Source organism: Narcine bancroftii, chromosome 6 (genome assembly GCF_036971445.1).
Source record: "Narcine bancroftii isolate sNarBan1 chromosome 6, sNarBan1.hap1, whole genome shotgun sequence".
NCBI lineage: Eukaryota > Metazoa > Chordata > Chondrichthyes > Torpediniformes > Narcinidae > Narcine > Narcine bancroftii.
Genome location: NC_091474.1, coordinates 31643788 through 31665569, shown reverse-complemented (window position 1 = coordinate 31665569; position 21782 = coordinate 31643788). Strand labels below are relative to the sequence as shown.

The following is a 21782-nucleotide window of genomic DNA, read 5'->3' as shown; positions in this document are numbered from 1 at the left end:
TTTTCCTTCCCCAGACTTTAATTCAGCCATCTGCTTCCTTTTTACTCATACCTTGAAGAAATACTCAGGCCCATAATGTCGATTATATATCTTTACCTTCTTTGAAAGCTGTGAGACCTGCTGGGTTCCTCCGGCATATCCTTGTTTTGACAAAAACCAATCCACTATAAATATACCCAATGGCTTGGACTCCAAGATCGCCTGTTCCAACAAATTACACAGATTCGCCATCTTCTGAGACTTAAAAATTTATCCTCATCTCAGTCTAAAGGAATGTCCTTTCATTCTGAGGTGGTGCCCTCTGGTCCTGAACTTGTGATTTGAACTTGATTCAGACAGTGTCTGCAATGGACATACCTCAGTGCCCAAAGCCAACTTAGATTAAGATTGGGTGACTGTTTCACCTAATACCTGTGCTTGATGTGTGGATGTAAACTTCCTGAAGCCAACCACTTTAACTTTGAAAGTCATTCCTACAGTCAAATGTTTGCCCTTGGCTTCATCCATTGTCAGGGTGAGGCTAAATGTAAACTTAAGGAAAATTACACCATATTCTACCTGGATAGCCTTAAACCTAATGTCATAAACATTGATTTTTCTCATTTTGGATAAACCCACCCCCAGCACCAACCCCATCTGATCCCTGTTTCCATCTCTTCTTTACCTGCTCTTGTACTTATATTTTACTCTTCTACCCTTTATTTCCCAGCCCACTCCCCTTCCTTATGCTTTCTCTCTCTTCCTGTCTCTCTACCTCACATCTTCTGTCCTTTTTTCTGTCATCTCTGGGCCCTTACTCCTTTATAGACTGGGGGACTCTGAGGCTGGGGGTTTCACGACAGGCTGTGGACTGCTGGAGACTGGCTTGAAACTGGCTGAAGGGGTACCAGGTATCAGAACTGGAATGCGAGTGGGTGCCGAAGGAGCTGAAGGGTTCCTGATCATGTCGGAGATTTGGATCTGAAGTTCGGGTTGCCAGTGGTTTGGACTGTACTCTGTGTGGCTGTGGAGCCTGAAGGCGAATCTATAGACACTTGGTGACTCTAGGGCGGACTCGCCTTTGCTTCTCTTTCTCTGATTGTAGAGGCGTTTCAGACAATTTCTGCTGATGGCAAATCTGTCTGCCTTCCAGCAGGCAAGAGCAATTTCATGTAATAAGACACTGTTTTATTACATGATAATAAATTGAAACGATCTTGATCTAGGTAATCTTGCTTACACTTGATAAAGGGTTCAGACTCGAAGCTTTGACTGATCATTCCTTTTATTTATTTATTTATTAAACCACCATCTGCCCCTCCCCCCCCCCCACACACCTAATCTACTCTAATAAAATAAAAAGAAGAAAACTATCAAAAAACTGGTGAGCAGCTTCTGAGGGTAACATATATTTTTTTTAGTTTTTGGTTCTTACCGTAAATCAAAATGGAGGAGTAAAAAATCTAATTAGATTAGAAACATTTACATCATATGAAAATAAGATGTAAAAGGTCACCATGTATCTTCAAATTTCACCAATGAATCAAATATGTGATATCTAATTTTTTCTAGGCTTAGACAAGACATAATATGAGAAAACCATTGAAACACTGTTGGAGGTCTAGAGCCTTTCCATTTGAATAGGATGGTTCTTCTAGCCAACAATGTAGAGAAGGCCACAACCCATTGAACAGGTACAGAAAAACTCCCTATGTCTGGGTCAATAACCCCAAAAAGAGCAGTTATTGGATTGGGTCGTAGCTCCATCTGGAGTATAATTAAAAAGATATTAAAAATTTCTTTTGAATAGTTTTCTAAGGATGAACAAGACATGTATGTCAATGTAGCAATTTCAGATTTTCATCTGTCACAAACAGGGTTAATATTAGAAAAAAATACTAGCCAGTTTATCTTTGGACATGTGAACACGATGCAGCACTTTGAATTGGATGAATGAATGTCGGGCACATATAAAAAATGTAATTACTAGTTTAAAAATCTTATCGCATAGATCCTCAGATAAGGGTTTTGGAAGTTCAAATTTCAAAGTCTTTTTAATCTTATCATGAAATACTGGACATAATTTTAATAATATATCATATATAATTCCATTAATACTTTCAGATGGATGTACAAATGGAAAATCCAGTCATATGGTATTTAAGAAATTTCTAATCTGTTAATATCTAAAAAATTAAGTATTTACTTGCAAGTGGTTCAAAAGACATTAAGCAACCTTAAATAAATTTGCAAAAGGAACAATACCTTTGATTTTCCATATGGAGAAAGATTGATCAATTATTGATGGGTGAAAAAAGTAATTATGAGAGATAGCACTAGATAAGACAATTTTTTTTTTAAATTATAAAATTTCTAAATTGGAACCAGATTCGCAATATATGTTTGAGTATTGGATTAGATATATTCCTATTGATCTTGGAAAAGCTAAATGAAAGAGCGGTACCCAATAAAGAGGCCACTGAGTACTGCTGTATAGATCTCAATTCTAAATCTGTCCATAATGGATGATCCAATTTATCAGAATAAAAAATCCTAAAAGTTAGATAGCGAATATTAGCAACCTAATAATAAAATCTAAAATTAGGTTGGGCAAATTTTAGGGTTTTTGTTCTTCCAAATAAAGGAAGAAACATTTGAGTCAATATTGGTTAAAAAAAAATTCTGGATGAAAACTGATATCGCTTGAAATAAATATAAAAACTTGGGTAATATTATCATTTTAACTGCATTAATATGACCTATTAAAGATAATGATAAGGAAACCATCTAAAAAAAGACAATCTAAAGTACTCAAATAGAGCTGAAAAATTGAGTTTCTTTAAATCTTTTAGAAATTTTAACCCTTAAGTATGTGAACAATCTGACCATTTCTACCCAAGGACGCTGTCTGATCTGCTGAGTTCCTCCAGCAATTCTTTGTTTTCTCAAGATTCCATCACATGCATCTTTTGTGTTTCTCAATTAGGATGAAGTATGAAATAACCTAGCAAGAACAGCCACTCATGAATTGATAAACTTTGCAAAGTGATTTGGGCAAATCCATGCATGCAGATCAAGAACAAAATAATGTGATTAATTCGGCTTGCTTTAAATATAACAGAAAAATAGTCTTCCTTGTTTTTGTTACAAGGTTTAATTAATTTGTACAACACTTTTTCAATATGGAATCTTCCCAAATGAATAAAAAATATTGGATTTAAAACTCTACTTTTTCCACATTGGAAAATGTGATGATTTCCCAGCACAAAATAGTGGAAGGAGAGAGTAAGTTAATAGGCCAAAATATATACATTTGTGTGGAATATTAATGAGTGAAACTTTTATGTTAGTTAACAATAATACTGCCTGGCTTGTTAATTTTTTAAAATTAGAATAGAACTACAGTACTTTAAGGAATGAAGTTCAAGAATAAGTCATTTGAACTATATTTTGCTGACCTTTAAAGCCCCATAGCTGTATTCCATGATTTTGCAATGAATTAATCTCATCAGTAGATGAATCAAGTAATGCATGATCTGTCTTCCCATATATGATACAGTCACTGAAATTGGGTTAACCCAAAGAATATAAGAAATTATTTGAACCTTCAAATTCTGGTATTTCTTGAAAAAAAACAGCAAGATCTATAGTGCCCTCCATAATGTTTTGGACAGTCATTTTTTTTTTCCTCCTTTATTTTCCCCTGTGCTCCACAGTTTTAAATTTGTAATCAAACAATTCACATGTGATTAAAGTGGACAGTCCAGATTTCATTCAAGGTTATCTGTATACATTTGGTTTGACCATGGAGAAATTACAACCCTTTTTATACATAGTTCCCCCATTTCAGGGCACCATAATGTTTGGGACATTTGGCTTCACAAGTATTTGTAAGTGCTCAGGTAATTGCTTCATTGGTGCAAGTATGAGAGAGCTTCTAAACTTACTTCAAAACTTTTGATCACCTTTGAAGTCTGCCATTGCCATTTTTCAACGTAAGGACCAGAGATAAGCAAATGAAAGTCAAAGAAGCCATTAAGAGGCTGAAAACAACAATAAAACAGTAAGAGACATTGCCTAAACCACAGGATTACTAAATTAATTGTTTATAACATCATTTAACAAGACAGAACATACATGCATGCAGTAGACTTTATCAACAGAAATACAGAGGCTACACTGTACTAGTTAACCACAGAAACAGGATGACCAAATTACAGTTTGGTAAGAAGTATTTAAAAGACCCTGCAGAATTCTGGAAAAATGTCTTGTGGACAGATGAGACCAAGATTAACCTGCATCAGAGTGTTGGTAAGAATAAAATTAGGAGATGTAAAGAAGCTACCCAAGATCCAAAGCATACCCCTCATCTGTGAAGCATGGTGGTGGGGGTGTTATGGCCTGGATATGTATGGCGGCCACAGGTACTGGCACACTTATCTTCATTGATGATGTAACTGCTGATGACCATAGCAAAATGAATGCTGAAGTGTATAGAAATATCTTATCTGCTCAAGTATGAGCTCATTGGATGATGCTTCATCCTACAGCAAGACAATAATCCCAAACATACTGCTAAAGCAACAAAGGAGTTTTTAAAGCCGAACACTGTAAAATTCTTGTATGGCCAAGTCAGTTGCACAATCTAAATCCAATTGAGCTTACCTTCCATAGGCTGAAGAGGAAACTTCAGGGGACAATCCCCCAAAACAAGCAGAAGCTGAAAATAGCTGCAGTAGAGGCCTGGCAGAGCATCACAAGAGAAGATGCTCAGCACCAGATGATGTCTATGAATTACAGACTTTAAGCAGTCATTGAATGCACAGGATATGGAACAATGTACTAAACATAACAACTTCAATATATAGTACACCTTTGATTATCCAAAATCGGATTCTCCAAAATCCTCAGTTATCCAATTTTTTTTTTTAATTTGGATAAATGAAGATATCTGAGACAAATCAGAAATACTCATTTATCTGAAATGTTTTCAGAGCCAAACTGACTGGGGACCCTTGGGTCAGGCTCCTGGCATGAGTGGGGCCTCAGTGGGGAAGTGTCGGTAATCGACGGTGGCCAGCATTTTTTTGGTGCGAATTAAACATAATTTTAATGCTTATAAAAGCCTCACCTTGTTGTTTGTTGTTGTTTAAACAACTGTGACAAGTGATTTGCTGTTGCTACTGGGCTGTTTTTAAAACTGGCCAGTTCTCTGAAAAAGAACTGTTGATCCGAAATAGGCCCGATCCTGACCATTTCAGATCATCGGTGTTATACTGTACAATGTCCCAAATATTATGGTGGCCCTGAATTGAGAGGACTATGTATAAGAAGTACTGTAATTTCTACATGGTCAAACCAAAATGTACACAAATGCCCTTAAATAAAATCCGAAATGTGCACTTTAATCACGTGAATTGTTTGATTACAAATTTAAAACTGTGGAGCACAGAAGCAAATAAAGGGAAAAAAATGCCTTTGTCGCAAACATTATGGAGGGCCCTGCATGTGCATGAATTTGTATCAGTAATAAATGAGGCTCACTACTGATTCTCTCTTCCTGCCACCCCACTGCTTCTTTAGTCTGCCTTTATTGGAAAGCTTGGCACCAGATCTTACAGTGTTGTAATCCAAGTTAATGTTGATGCTTATGGTTCCACACAAGGCAAATTCTAAACTTCAGGCATGTTATGGGATTTCTGCCAAAACAGATTGTGGATACCTACCTAAAAATGTGCAAGATGTGATGTTCTCAGTGAATATGTGGACTGAAATTTCCCTGGGCTACTTCTAATGAAAAGAGAATGAGGAACACAGAACCAAAGCTACCTCTTCAATCTTCTGCTTTAGTGTCAACCTTCATGCATTCCTTTGAACTCAACCCACATAACATCATTTTTTAAATTCTCCTGATATTCCCAACTGCCACTCACTGACAACACTCCATCCAATTCATGTACTAACCTTGGGATGTGGGATCAATTACTAGAAGTTATATAGAAACTGATAGGCTTTTATTAACCACAAAGTGGAGGGACATCCATGCTTGTTGACTCTCCTGGACTGAGGAGGGAGCTGTGGCACAGTCACCTTTATTCGGGGGTCTGTGGAAGGGGACACAGGCCCAGTCAGCAAGGGTGTGTCCAGACAAACTATAACAAGTACTAATTCAGCTAAAATATATATGCAGTGGTTTACCACAGAGATGTAATTAGAGTACCCAGCATAAACCCACTTGTTCACAGGGTGAACATCCCCACCAAAAGCACCAGAGATCAGTATTGAACCTGTGAGCTGCAAGGCAGCAGCTCTACAAAATGGTACCACTCCACTGTCCGTTATGCCATCTTGTGTTCACTATGTTAAACAGGGGAGCAATTTTATTTAAATTGCCTGCAAGGAATTTGACACAGATGCATTAATCACAGTATTAAAAAGAATATGCAGAGAGTGGCCAAACCACCTTCATTTCACCGAAGAATGGGCTTTGCACTTCTACTAAGAATAGCATTTGGACAGTAAGACCCAAAGAGGGAGAGAAAATCCATTCAAAGCAGGGAAGAAATCTTGCAAACTTTTTATCTGATATTTTATTTTTAATAATAAAGGATTTGTGCAACTAATCTATTCCCCAAACTAACAAAATGTGAATTCACATTACATGAAATATAAATCATATCCTTGCCAGTTATGTATTCAACTGGGAATCAATTTTTATTTTGGTTATTGAATTTTTCAAATTCCGAGCGAAGTTCTGAGAAGTTCAGTCAATGAGTGATGTTAGCATGCAATGATATTAACATTGTAATTAAGGGAATTGTTGAAATATTCTATTTTTTTTATATCAAACACAAGGTTATTCAGTAGATTCCATATTCCACATTTGGGAAACTAGATAGTTGGCAGTGAATTACTGACCATAATTCAATCAGGGAGTTCTGATGATGTTCTAAACCTAGGAAGTAAAGCTTGAACATCAGCAGAACCCTATGATTAACCTATTGCCTTAAGCTCATTGCCAGCAATTTGTCATCATGTATAATATAGTTTATTCTAGTTTTTTAATTTGGTCTGACGAGTTATTTTTACCTTATATAGCACAGTTGACTTGGGGTAATGCAGCTTAAGAGTAACAAAGCTAAAAGGTGATGTTGGGCCTACAGGCTATACTGCCTAATGTGAGAGTTGTGATGGTATTCAATAGAAAGGAGTTTTTTTTATTAAAAATTATTCAATTTTTCTTCAATCACACCTCCTCTACCTTATTCCACCAATCCATCAGCTTGACAAAAGTTCTCTCTTCAGTGTATACTCTATTTGCTTCTTTGAGTATCCTTGTATAAAATTAAAACTTCTTTCATATAAAGTAATATTACTGACCCTTGAATTATAGTGTGTTTGGTTTGGATTTCAGAAGCTTTTTATAAGATTCTTGGATATTAATTACTCACCACTACTTTATGGATAAGAAAATCTATGAGATTGCTTCATTTGGATTGGACTATTAAACAGAAGTACAGACGATTATTCTTTTAGACATACAGTCAGCACAGTAAAAGGCCCACGAGCCTGTGCACACGATTGACCGATTCCCCGGTACGTTTTCAAACAGTGGGAGGAAACAGGAGCACCGGGATGAAACCCACGCAGGTACAGGGAGAATATACAAACTCCTGACAGACAACATTGGATTCAAACCCCAATTCAGTCATTGGTACTGTTATAGTGTTGCGCTAACCATGCCACCCTTCTTCGACCGTGCCATTCCTTAATTTTCTAGATTTTTTTGAGTTTCACAGATGAAACAACCCCTTAATACACAGTAGAACATGATGGTTATGCAGGAGTGAAACAGCTGTGCTCACTCTGGCTAGCAGGGAGTTTGTTTTCACAAACAGCTCTGAAATCACACGCCTTTATCTAGGGACTATGAAGTCAGGATTACCAGTTTAAAAGCAGAAAGTGCAGGAAATCACTCATGAGAACAGTGATTGAAGTGTGAACTCTAAGCCTTGTTTACATCAGTAGATTTAAAGTCTATGTGTCATCAAGAATTTCTGCCTTGAAAGTCAAAAACTCGTTACCTCTGAACATAAAGGCATTATTGCTGAGACAGCAGACAGATGAGTAATATCAAAGCTGATGCTTGACAGATTGAATCTACCATGATGCTTATGTTAAAAGGGGGACTCGACCCTATTTTAAAATGAAAAATGTTAATAATTTACTCGCAAGCGAAGTCTCCTTTTTGACCTTGTAAGTCCAGTGCAACTTTTGCAGAGAGAACCTCAGCTTATTTTATGACATTACATTTTGTCCCTGCTGTCATTATGACACTTTGTAACTTCTCTCTGCTTGACGAGTGATCAAAATTTCTCAGACAGACACATCAGTAAAAGTTTTTATTGTACAGATGGTTCTCAGACTCCTTGGTTAAGATTTTAAAAGTAAGGCAAGGTTGCTGTGTTGCCATAAAAACTCTGGGACTGAATTATCATTGGGATTTTCATCAGGGATCAGAATTTGTTGTCATGAACGTGACACGAAATACGTTGAATATTCTAATCTAGTTTTTACATTAAATTCTGTGAAATGTTCAGTATTCTGTCAAAGTTTTTGTAGATATGTGTAAATTTGTTGTGATTGTATTCCAACACTGTTGAAGAAACTCCAGAATTAATTTGCTGGAGTACATTTACAATTTAAAAAATTCCTGAAAAATGACTTTCACAGCAATAATTGAAGCAAGAAGTAAAAATGATTTTTATGGCATTTTAGAAATTTCCTTTCTTGTTCATCTTCCACCATCACCAAGTTTATGAATGGCTCAGGAAACACTGATATGGGAAAAGTTTCTCTGAAGGTGGCAAATGAAGTGAATGTAAAATTTCCCACAGGATGAAAGGTGCAGGCGTTAAGTTCGATAAAATTATCAAAAATTACTTGAACTTTTACAACTTTCTGATTTTGCTACACCTCATCTTGCAACATCGTCACATTTTTCTATTTTTTTTATCGTTTTGAGCATAACTCACTTTCATGTCACATGGTGGTGACACCAACATTCTTATCGGGTCAGGAGCCTAATGCTAATTCTTTTTTTCCTCCTTTACTTATTTGCCTTAATAATAAAAAGGAAAAAAAAAATCTCCTTACTACTCTTGATGTATTATCTGCATCCAATGTACCTACATTTCAATCACTAACCTGAACAGAAGATTTCTTCAAACTTGTCTGAATCTCTTGCCAAATATTAGTGAGTGATTGGTGGAGGTAAAATATACTGTACTGCTTTTCCAAATTTGTAAGGTTTCCATCATTGCTGTGGGGATTTGAGGGAACACAAAATTCCATGCAACAATTTCCCTTCAGCTGAAGTTGCCTCTAGTAGTTCAAATAAAATTCACAATTTGTTTTCTTATATTAGGAACCTTAACATTATAAACTGTGGTGTGGACAATTCCAAAACTTGTCAATATTTTCTACAAACTCTGACAATTAATGAGCATTGTCCTCCAGTTCTGTGTAACATCATTATCATCATTTTGGAAGTACGCACTGTCTCAATTTCTGAAAGTAATTTCTATGATTTCATCTCAAAATCAATATTACCACATCATTTACTGTGTATGGCTAAAAAAAATTAACCAATCTTTAATTTTGCAGCCATGCTTTTAGTGTAAAAAGAATGTCACTTTTTTTTAACCCCAAAGAAAAATTCAACTCAAAATATCTAAACTTGTCCTAAACAGGAATGTAGAAGATTGTTGTGAATGTTCAGAATAACTCATGTCAGATTATCTCCAGTTTGGAGAATAGGAGAACGGATGTGGCTCAAAATGATCTCATAGATCACTAAGAACGCTAATGTCCAGGATTTTGCTTGGAAAGGGGGTGGCATTTACTCTTATGGAATAATATAATCTTTTGCACCGTATTGGGATCACTACCAGTTCTGCTCAGCTGTACCATTGTCTTTTTTCTTAATAAATGCCAACCGAAAAGGAAAGGAGTTATTCCCATTTATGATTGAGATTACTGAGGCACTTTCACTGTTTGGAAGGCTGTAACATACTTGAGTGGAGTTGATCCAGATTTGATGCAAGAAAGTGTCACACATTACAGAAGGAAGTTTGGTCCTGCAATCTTCCTTTCTTTTTGGATACCGACTCTAGTGACATTTCATCTAGAATTCAAAGAGCTCTGCCTTAATGAAATGCATAATTAACATATTATAATTGTGCTCTGTACATTCTGATGATTTTGACAGAACTCACTTTCCATGGCTAATTCTATGCTAATTTAATCTGTTTCTCACTTGCCAGCATGACCTTTCCTGATTGAGTTTCACAGAGGTTTTTTTGTTTGATGGATTGATTTATCAGCATTGCAGAGACAATACTTCAGAAGGACTGGAAAGAAGGAAGGAACAGAAATTGTCACAAAGCAGTTTTGCAAATTGCACTTGCAGCTTTCCACTGCTGTTCTGTGGAAAAGACAGGTGATTTAATTACCAGTCAGAAGCAAGTTCATGAAAAAAGCATTAAAATGTGTCATAAAAAGTATCACATTGATAGATTTTAATAGTTGCCAGATATTATTATGCATCTTCATGGGGACAACTTGAGGCTAACAGTGATTGACTAGGCAGTGTCATTTGAAACATATGGAAATTAGGACTAGAGCAGTACCACATTTCGGCAGTACCATTGAGGCCAGATAACCAGACTTTGAGGAAAATATACAGAGTTCAATTGCAATGAATTTTTTTTTTAGTTTAAATTTTAACAACACAATCCGGCTCATGAAAACCATGCCGTCCAATTACACCCAATTAATCTACAAACTCCGCATGATTTGGAGGGTGGAAGGAAACTGGGGCATCCGGGGAAAACCCACGCAGGTCATGGGGAGAATGTGCAAGCTCCTTACAGACAGGGCCCAGATGATAGTGTTGTGCTAAACCGATATGCTAACAGGGCCACCCTTTAACTAATTTGCCACAGCCTTTTGTCCTTGGGTCATCTGTCTGTCTTTTCCTGTTTCTTTCTGGATTTTGCATGGGAGTGGAAAACAGCAAATTACTGAAACACTCAGTCTCCCAACGATTGTAGCAACAACAAAACAGGTGATCAGCTTTTGACTATGAACACGGGCAGTCGATATACCAGAGGAGAAAAGAGTTACAATTTAAGACTCATAATTTTGCAAAGAATATTGGTTGCATCAAGATTATTTAAAAAGTAACCTATTTAGAAAAGTTTGGTTTCTATTCTGGAATCATCAGTAAGCTTCATATTACTTCACTGTGCAAACTCAGACCACCATTGAAGGGGTGAGAAGAGCTATTCTCAAGATCATATCAGAGTGGTGTCCTTGGAAAAAATGAAGTCATTGTGGTCAATTGGAAAACTCCAAATGGCTGAAATGATTCTTGACACACGCAAGTTAGTAGTGATGATTTCATCTCAATGGACAGTACTGTCATCTTTAGAATTGTGGGATCAAGTTTTTCTGTTGAAATATTGATCACGACCACTTTGGCTGATAACCTATTACAGGGCTGAGGGAATGCTGTACTGTTGAATTCAAAAAGTGATGTCAACCCAAGGCCCAGACTCTCCTGTCAAATGAATGATGCTGTGTGAAGAAGAGTATTGATCAATCAGCATTGCTAAAAAGGTTTATCAGTTGCTACCACATTTGGTGTGGCTACATGTTGTGCACATATTGACTGCTGTTTTCCTTCCATACAAGGTGCATAGTTCAAAAGTGTGTCCAAAGTTACAAAATGCTTTGAGGGTCCTAAACTGCACTCTATAAATTAATTGCATTTTGCTACAATGATTCAAGGGTTCTGCAAGGATACATCTCCAGCTCTATTACTTATTGCCTACATCAAGTATCAGGATTGAGGCTGCTGGTTGATGACCACTCAAAATTCAGTGTCATTTGTGACATTAAAATGAAGCAGGTTTTGGAGCTTAACAGAGCATTTGGGCTTATAAGTGGCAAGAAATATTTGTGCCTCATGAGTGCCATTTGATAACCTTCTCCTAAGACTTCAATGGTGCCACCAGTGTTATTTTCCTTCCCTAATCACTCATCGTTGCCCCCAGATCAATATCCTGACAATTACCATTGACAAATAGTTGACAGCGAGTGTGAACTTTGAATACAGCACAGGTACAAGGTTTCATATCGTAAATCCTAAAAAGCCTCTCCACTTTTACAATGTTTGCCGGTAATATGTAAACACCACCAATCTGAATGAATGAAATACCAATATTTAAAATTGCATAAGTCAGTGCGATCATTTCATCCATCACTGAAACACTTGATCACAGTACAAGAAATCCCAAGTTAATTAGGTGGTGCCACCTCCAAAACTCCTGTCATTGAGAAGAACAGGTGTGGTAATCACTTGTGAACACTATAAAGTCCAAGACCCTTTCCCAATTTCAGTTGTTGACCTGGGCACTCAAGGTCACTCATCCACATGAATGCAGGAAACGCCCTTGATGTGCCAGACGCATTGCATCATGGATGTCTCCAGCAGTTCTTCATACATGACTATAACTGCATTTCGGACTTTGAACACATAACATTGAATCCCATTTTTCGCAGCTGCTGCACTTGTCCAGTGTAAGTTCTACTCGCTGAAGATCATACTAATGTTCTCTCATTGCTCTATCTCCTTGCTGCCCTCAAGCTCTACAATTCTTCGACGAAAGGCTCAGATCTGAGACGTTGGTCATCCTTTACTTCCTATAGATGCTCCATAACCCACTGAGTTTCTCAAGCACGCTTGTGCATTGCACACCAATGTTGCCTCATTCTTAATGGCAAAATACATGGAAACTTGCACCTAAAGAAATCGTCACGTTTTGGATGTTAGAATCCATCAGAAAATAATTCCACACTGAGTTAGATATCATGAGACAAACCAAATGAAGCACACACTGATTTATCCCTGCACTAAAATGAAGTCGATCCCTTTTCAGCCTCAAGTATTCAGAGTGGTGGATCATTCCATAATTCCTTGCAGCTTCCTTAGTGTATTTGTAATTTCCTATCAAAAAATTTCCTTTCAACAAAGTATTCAGGATCGTGAATGGAGAATCGAGCTATTCTAAATTTAAGATTTAAATTTAAATGTAGACATACAGGCTCTTTCGGCCCACAAGCCCAATTATACCCATCTGACTTACAACCCCAGTACATTTAGAAAGGTGGGAGGAATCCAAAGCCCCCAGAGGAAACTCACAGAGTCATGGGGAGAATGTACAAACTTCTTACAGACAGCGCGGGATTCAAACCCAAGTCCTGGTTGCTGGTGCCTTAGCGCTAACCACGACGCGAACCGTGCTACCTTATTTCTCTACTATTTTACTGAGCCATTGTCTATAAACAATTCCCGTGGACACATTAATAATCCTTTCATTGCTTATGCTGGCTCAGTGGCTTGTTAGCTGCTTGAATAGTGTTAAGACTTCATTATTGCAGCTACATCCCAATTGCTTTCTTTTTTCAACGTTCCCAGCAAAATTGCATTCTTAGGACAGGAGAATTTCAAAACCATACATTCTTTAAACATTTCATGAATTACAATAAAATATGGTGATATCATCTCCATTTAGAAACAGGGGGGAGAAAATTACTTTGTACATTAGAACCAACTCTATGTTTATGTATTTTTCCGTAATTCCCCGAGATTGTAATGTTATGTACAGCTGGACAGTAAAGCGAAGCTGACAGGTGTGAGTCATTCAATAACTCTTCAGCTCTGTCATTCCTTCCTCCCCTGTTGTTTAGAAGATTATTATACTCCATGTTTCACTGCATTCCACTGTCTATATAACTATTGGAGCCTCAGAAACTACACATACATCATTTATGGAAACAGCTGTCTGTAGTGATGAGTAGAATGTGCTCCTTTGAGATGCAGACAATAGAGTTGTCATTACAGAATTTTTGGCTTGATATTGGGTTAATTCCGGCAAAGTATTTAATTTTAATTTAGATATGCAGCACGATAACAGGCCTTCCGGCCCATGAGCCCGTGGCTCCCAATTACACCCAATTGACCTGCAACCCACAGTATGTTTTGAAGGGTGGGAGGAAACTGAAGCACCTGGAGGAAATCCGTGCAGATACAGGAAGAATGTACAGACGCCTTACAGAGGTTTCAAACCCAGTCCCGATCGCTGACCCTGTAATGTCATTGCACTAATCGCTATGTTAACCATATTGTACTTTTATAATGTTTAACATGCCCTCATTATAATGTAGTGTTTGGAACTTACCCAAAATCTAAGTTATAACTGGGATAGCAGTGGCGCAAAAAGATAGTGAAATGCCCTATTTTGTGTGCAATTTTAACATTTTACACAGTTGTCATTACAGATTATGCATATTTACATAAAGGGTGTAGAGAAGCAGGAATAGTCAATTTTCTTACTCCAAATGGCTTAATTTATAAAATAGCTATACAAGTCTGCAGAAGTGTGGTTACAAGGTTGTCAGCTGAGATAACATGAGCAATTAAAGATGTGATTTATTATTACTATGTGTTAATAGAACTGGCACTTTACCTGGTGATAAAGAATAACAGAATCTAATATTAAGTAATTTTACAGCCCACTTACAGTCTACTACACTATTGTTTACCTGTGGTCAATATGATACTTTATTACTCATCATTTTTGCAAAATATTCATCATAGAAATATTCATCAATTTCAGGCTGAGTTAAACTTGGATCACAAGGATTTGATGTGGCCAGAGTATAGTCTGAGATCTGATTGCCACACCCTGTGATCTAATTCTGTGTATTTCATATGTCATAGATTGAAACTAGCTGAACCATTATACCTTTGGTGGATTTTTGAACGGTAGGTTATTACCCCCTACATTTTCCTCGTTGGCCTGGGTTGTCGTTTCATTTCTAAGAATGTCAGATTCCTTCTAGAAAATGGCTATTGAATCAACCACGATCATCCCTGCATTCCAGATCATAGCACATTCAATATTCTCCTGTTTGCCCAGTTACCTAACACATTTGACTCCAGTTACAACCCCCCCCCCCCCTCACTAAGACCACAGTTGCATTCAACAGGTAGGTTGTGGCTATGACTTCAACAGAGTTTCTTTTACAAATGGAATAAAGAATACAGCTAATAATATCTAGTATGTTCAGGACAATTAATCGGGACAACTTTCATTCGACCAAAGCCTTGTGTGGCATCTCTTTGGATATCTCTTATCCAAGGAGAATAATCCTAATCTTGTAATATATTTCTCTTTTTTTGAAAAGTTGATTTAAGAATTTTACAAAACCAAAAAAAAACAAAGTATAGTCTAAAACTACCCCCTAATACCCCCCTCCTCACCCCATCCCATCTATCCAACCCCTTATAACACTCTCCCCTACAGAGCTTATATTAAAAAACACAATAACATCATATCTTAACAGGTTGTTGTACAGTGTGCCTTCTATTTACATCTTTCAACACATATAAGGCTTTTACTTAACATCTGAACCCATACATTTCAAATACAAACTCCACATCTTAATAAAAAAATAATTTTGTGAATTATATGTTATTTTTTCTAAATAAATACATGATTGAATTTCATTGTGCCATCTTTGTATGTTCGATTCGAGATCATTTTTCATAGTTACACTTTCTAGCCACCGCCAATCCTAAATGAATAAATGCAATTTGAGGTTACTCCAAACATAAATTTGCCATAATTATATTCATTTATCCCAATAAGCATACCCATGGATCCACATATAAATCTATTTGGAATAAATCTCGCAAAAATTTGATGACCTTTTCCCAAAAGGGCTTAACCTTTCTACATTCCCAGACCGAGAGTAAAAAAAGTACCTGTCTGATCGCCACATCGAAAACACAATCTTGTAATATATTTCAATTTCACGGGGTAATTCGTGATAATTAGGACTCCATTCAACCTTTTTACCTGCTTCACCATTCAATTAAATCATGGTTGACTTGCGTTGTTAATCTATTTTCCCTTATTTAAGGCTAACCTCTTTCTGCAAAGTATCCCATATGACAAGTAATGTTGAAGACCTTGTTTAGCCAGGTAGTGTGGCATTTCTGTGGAATATATTTAAAAAAGCACAAAAGAACTGAGCTTATCTATGATCATCATTTTCCATGTTTTACCATTCTTCTTTTGCCACCTCATTTCCAATTTTACCCTCTGTCAGATTTTCTCCCACATCCCTGAATGCAATTTGCAGCATATTTGCTGATGCTTTCTGGCATTCTGACACTGCTGCTTTCTCTATGTTTCTATTTCATTTTCTGTGCTCATTTCCTCTGACATAGTAAAGATCTGCAAGTAAAAGGTTCATCACCTAATTATTTCATATATAGAATAATGATGTATTGTCTCTTAAATTAATTATTCCCCCTTCAGTCAGAGAGAAGAAAAGAGAGTCTCCATAGAATCCTTAAGTGTCCATGGATTTATCTCCAGCGCTACTGCAGCCTCTGCAGCCTTCAGTCCAGACGATCACCAACCCAAGCTTCAGATATAAGCCTCCACTATGATCAGGAAGCCTTTGGCACCTTTGGCAACCTCTCCCAATCTGGTTCTGATACCTTGTACCCTTCAACCAGTTTCCCACAGACTGCAGCCATGGAGTGAGTTCTTTGTCCACTTTTACTGGCAGCCCTCAGCCTGAGTGGGTTCATTGCTTCTGTCAGCCCGTCGTCACCTGGGCTTTCTTCAGCTGCAGAGCTCCTCACTGGTCCGCCACTGTGGTTACCATCCCGTGGGACATCTCCTCTGCTTCTCCTTCTCAAACGGGTTGGTCTCCCCATTATCTGGTCCCCTGTGCCAGTCCTCTGCTCTCCTGGAGCCTTCAACCCCCTCAAGGCTGCTGCTGAACACAGACTCCATGGGGGCAGGATTTTAAAATAAACAACAGACCATTTAATCCTGCACAGAGCAGTCAGACTGGGCAGTAGAACCCCGTGGAGGAGTGCTGTGCCTCCTCTCCCCAGTCTCCGCTGGTCCTGACCAATGGCAATGCTGCCATTGCAGCATCTCCACCAGCGCCGCCATTCCTTCCATTTTTTGAAAGCAATGAAAGCTTGCTGGGTGGTAGAGGGTCTTTGTTGGCAAGTAGTCTACTCTTGTAGCAGTATTCAAGCTCGTGCTTGGCAATGTGCGAGTTATTGTGGTAATATTGCCAGGTCCAGAGACACTTACTGCCCTTTCTGCTATTAATATTAAAAAATCATTTCCTTCCATTCAGTTTCTCCTCACTGTATCCAAGATTCATGGGAGGCTTTTAAGGCTCTCCCCATTTCATTCACACTTTCAAGAAAATGTGATTTTGACTGTCGCTTTATTCACAACACTGGGCAATGAAGAATTTTGCTTCCTGAACATTTTTGGGTGCATTTTATGGATTTTGAGCAGCTGATCATGAAAATCACCTTAAAATGTTCCTGCCGCATGCTGTTTTTTTAGATATAGCCTATTTTTGTGATTTCCTGTCATATTTTGTCTACTTCAAGTGTCATTGAAATTTCATTTTCTTCTTTCACACTTAGACGTCTTCCCTGCTGATCTTGGTGCAGTCAGCAAGGAACACGGTGAAAGGTTTCACCAGGACATTGTGGCCATGGAAAAGTAGTGTCAGGGCCACTGGAATCCATCAATGCTGGCCGACTATTGTTGGGCACTGACATGAGAGGCATCAGATGCTGAGTACAAACAAAATTCAGCAGCAAAACATTTTGAACTCAGTTAAACTAATGCAATGTGGCAGAATCATGATGTGATTGAACATGCTACATTCAATAAAAGTTCATTGAATTTTTCTCCAGCCTTCAACGTGATACTGCAAATCTGAAATTGTCTTTATGTTCAGCGTGAAGATGTTCCCAATTTATTTTCGGGAAGCAAACCTTTTGAAAAAAAATTGTGATCCAGTGTGATCATCTCAGATTTATATTTCTTTTCCACCCTCCAGTAGGAAATTGATCAGGAGTGATAAAACAAGCCGGGCCCTTCTTATATTCACGGCAAGGTTTTCATAGCTTCACTGAGTGATATAAAAGGCTAATATAAGGTTTTAATGGCTTCATAACTACTGTGCCATAACATGGGCTTTCAGCACAGACAGAATGTGGTAAACTTTGGTGTTCAGCTGTGGAATCAATGTTTTTCATACTATTCAGTTGACAGAATATGACATTCGGATCAGTTTGTAAGTGTCATCCGGCTTGATGTGAGATAATGAAGATCCATGTCAGCCATCCATTGGCAAGAAAACACGCAGCCTGAGAAACAGAATTAAAAACCTCACTAATGAATTGCACTGTACGTATTATAGAGACGGAACAAATTTGGGATTATATTCTAATATTTAATGTTGGTATCACATCAATCTCTTGTGATTCACTGTGTGTTCTGAAGGGTAAATATTGTATCATTTCCTGCATTAAATCACCCACTTTTCTCATGCACAATCTTAAAAAGTGACAATTAGGGCAATGTTCAGGCTAAAACAAAACACATAATTCAGATATCTCTAAACAAATATTTAAATATGTAGATATTGATCATGATGAATTCTAAAATGATGGTCCTCAGAGTCATTAAACCCAATTTAGGTTCCAATCCAATAATTCCTTGAGTTAACAAGGATAAGAGTGACGTAAGGGGGGCTGTTCACTCTCTGCCCAGTGTGGCTGTTTTGAGATGTTTGTGGCATGGTAAGTTGAGGACAATTTTCCACAATCGGTATAGTGAATTCCGACCTGAATGTGTTCTTTTGGAATACATTTATGCCTTTATGAGGAAATTCCGCCAGACTAAACCTTCATTCTTTTTTCTGTGTATTATAAGGAAATTATATAAATGCTCAGATCTCATTTATTGTATAAAATCATCTATATTTTGAGATGAATGGCAGTACTGGAAAGTTAACACCAAGAAGGAGGTGTTCAGAGTCAGAAAGAACTCAGAACCCCTCATCAATGCAGATGAAGTTAAAGTCTTATGGAAATACCCTTTGCATTAGCTGAGTAAGAGAACTATCCAAGGCATTTCATTCAGCATTGTTCAAGCTCACCTCTCACCAGAGAGTTTCAAGATAGGGCCATTCTTTTACCGCCTCTTCCCCCAACAGATGTTGGGAAGCAGGTTCATTACCCATAATAGTTTAAAACTTTTCAAAGCAAAGGCTTTGCCTCAGACTTAACAGCAGATGGTTGGGGGAAACTTCCTAACTGTTCTGCAAGCAAAGAACACAGGAAGCAAATGCTAAAGACTTCAACCAAATTATTCCACAAAAATCTTTAAAGCCTTCTTCAAACATAGTTTTATTTGCTACCCAAAATAACAGTGAGAGCTTTCCAGTGAACTTAAGGCATCCCTGCAGGGGAACATTTTGCATTTCCTCTTTGATGTGGGGCTATGAGTTGCAAAGGCGAAGAGGGAAATATTCTGGCTGGTTCAGGTTGACATCCTGCATTTTGTGCCTCAAGCCAACAGACTGAACTATTTAAAATCTGTGTGTTGTCCCACAGGGCTGGGGTAGGGAGTGTCACTTCAGTTAGCATGTTCAAAGCCATTGCCACAATACAGTAAGTGGTTACCAGAGTGACATGTAAAATCGAACACAGCAGTGGGAGTAAGCCCAAATGATCTGTCCAGTTTTCAGATAAAATTTAATTGTGCTGTGAAAATGACATAAATGAAACTCTTCTAAATACTGTTGTCATGGAGATTGTGATGTGCTGTCTGCTACTATATATCAACATGGTTCTCCAAAATGACCAAACTAGATATTGCCTTGTGAGACACCTGAATAATTTCCACTGAAATTATTGCATTTTGCACGAATGTTTGTCATCTTGTGCACTTAAGCTAGATTTCACCCACCTCAACCATCTGCTGTTAAGTCTGAAACAAAGCCTTTGCTTTGAAAAGTTTTAAACTATTATGAGTAAAGAACCTGCTTCCCAACATCTGTTGGGGGAAGAGGCGGTAAAAGAATGGCCCTATCTTGAAACTCTCTGGTGAGAGGTGAGCTTGAACAATGCTGAATGAAATGCCTTGGATAGTTCTCTTACTCAGCTAATGCAAAGCAGGGGAAAGGCCACTTCTTGCACACTCCTACACTTCAAAGGTTTCAAGTAGTCTTTTAACATAAGTAATGCTTTTACGGTAAAAACCCTAAAATCCGGACTGCTCGGGGTCGGTTTGGACAGTACTTTTAAAATTCAAATTTAAGGAGAATAAAGAAGAGATGAACATTCTGGTAGTTTAGGAACAAAACATTTTTTCATCTAAAACACAAAGTACAAAAAAAAAATACTTTTCTTACATTTCCGCAATTTCCACATGGTCGCTTGTTGCTGCTGTGCATGTTGCAACGCTTACGCATGCACATATGCACACAAAAGCCCACTGAATTTTAAAAGTTTGAGAGTTTTCGACAAGTCCGGATTCTTGGATACTTGGATTTTTACAGTATCTTGATTTCATATTTTGACCTTCTGTATCCAATTGTGTCCAGTCCCTTGAATAACATTAATGTAACAAAACATGTACAGAATATTTAGATTCATTAATATGATGTACACTCATGCTGTAATGTTTTTTGTTATATTCAGTTGGAACCTCTGGGGCAAAAATTTGTCTTTCGTTGCTCGGGGTAAATGGCTGCTAAATGAGCACCCTTCTTTTCCAATTTATGACATTTGCTTCCGTTAAAACCAATGAAATTGAATGTTAGGAGGCAAATAAGTGGTCAATCAATTTAAATCCTCACGATGGAAGTCAAATTCCTGCCCTTCTAATTGAATCTTTGCACTCTAAACTGGTAAAGACCATGCATCCATCATAAGCCTTTAGCATCTGTCCAAGTCAGGCTGACTGAGCTCATCTTGGTGATACTTTGGACTTATTGGCCTTATTTCACTGATTAGATTGAGGAAAATTAATCAAATGAATCAATACTCCTATTGCTGATTGCTATCAACAAGTGCATGAAGACAAGATGTGACTCTTACATGTGGTCCTTGTGGTGAATATCCTGACTACCCTCGCTGTCAGATTACATGCAAGCATAGTTAACTGAGGTACTTCTGAGATTTAGGCCACCACAAGGGATCACTGTCACAGCCGCCAGGGGGATAGAAAATGAGAAAGAAAGCGAGAAGGAAAGAATCATTCTTTGTCCAGAAGTTTCAAAATGGCATCTTTATTGAGACATTTACATGGTTGAAATGTAGAAATTCACCTTTTTTTTAAATTACTTCCTTTCAAAATAATCACACTTGCAAATTTTATTTGAGTTTGTAACCAAGGAATTAATAAGGCTATTCTACTCTGATCGACCAACCACACTTCAGTTTCATTGCTTCCAAATGCGCTTGCAAATGGGATGCTTCACAAAGGTCACATACCCAGTAGTGAAGTGGTTCGAGGCCACGTCTCCTTATAATCAGCAAATCATGAAATGAGACCACAAAGAATACTATCCAACACATATATGTGAACTGCTACTTGAAGATTTTGGATAGCTCTGGGTATTTTTCCCCTTCAAGTAATGATCAAATTTTCTTTTAAAAGTTACAATAAAACTGTTTCACCACCATTTGAGGATATGAAATAACACGGAGCTAAATATTTAATTTGAATACAGTTATGTAAATTATGCAAGAAACTTTCATGAGTTTTCCAAAAATTCAAATGCTTAATGCTGCTTTGTTCCAGAAATGTTACGACAGAGCAAATACAATA

At 37.6% G+C, this 21782-nt stretch overlaps 1 protein-coding gene across 12 annotated transcripts in view; it reads left to right on the top strand.

Annotated features, from left to right (window-relative positions):
* LOC138735929 (teashirt homolog 2) overlaps positions 1–21782 on the top strand; it is a 491059-nt gene that overhangs the window by 360911 nt on the left and 108366 nt on the right. For 5 of the 12 annotated variants that reach the window (XR_011340014.1, XR_011340005.1, XR_011340006.1 and 2 more), the window contains one exon: positions 1552–1673. The exons of 6 other annotated variants lie outside the window; for them this stretch is intronic. The gene's annotated coding sequence lies outside the window, so the exon portion shown is untranslated. Of the gene's footprint in view, positions 1–1551; positions 1674–2965; positions 3124–21782 lie in introns of those variants that run through there. One more of the 12 variants, XR_011340009.1, reaches the window with a different exon arrangement.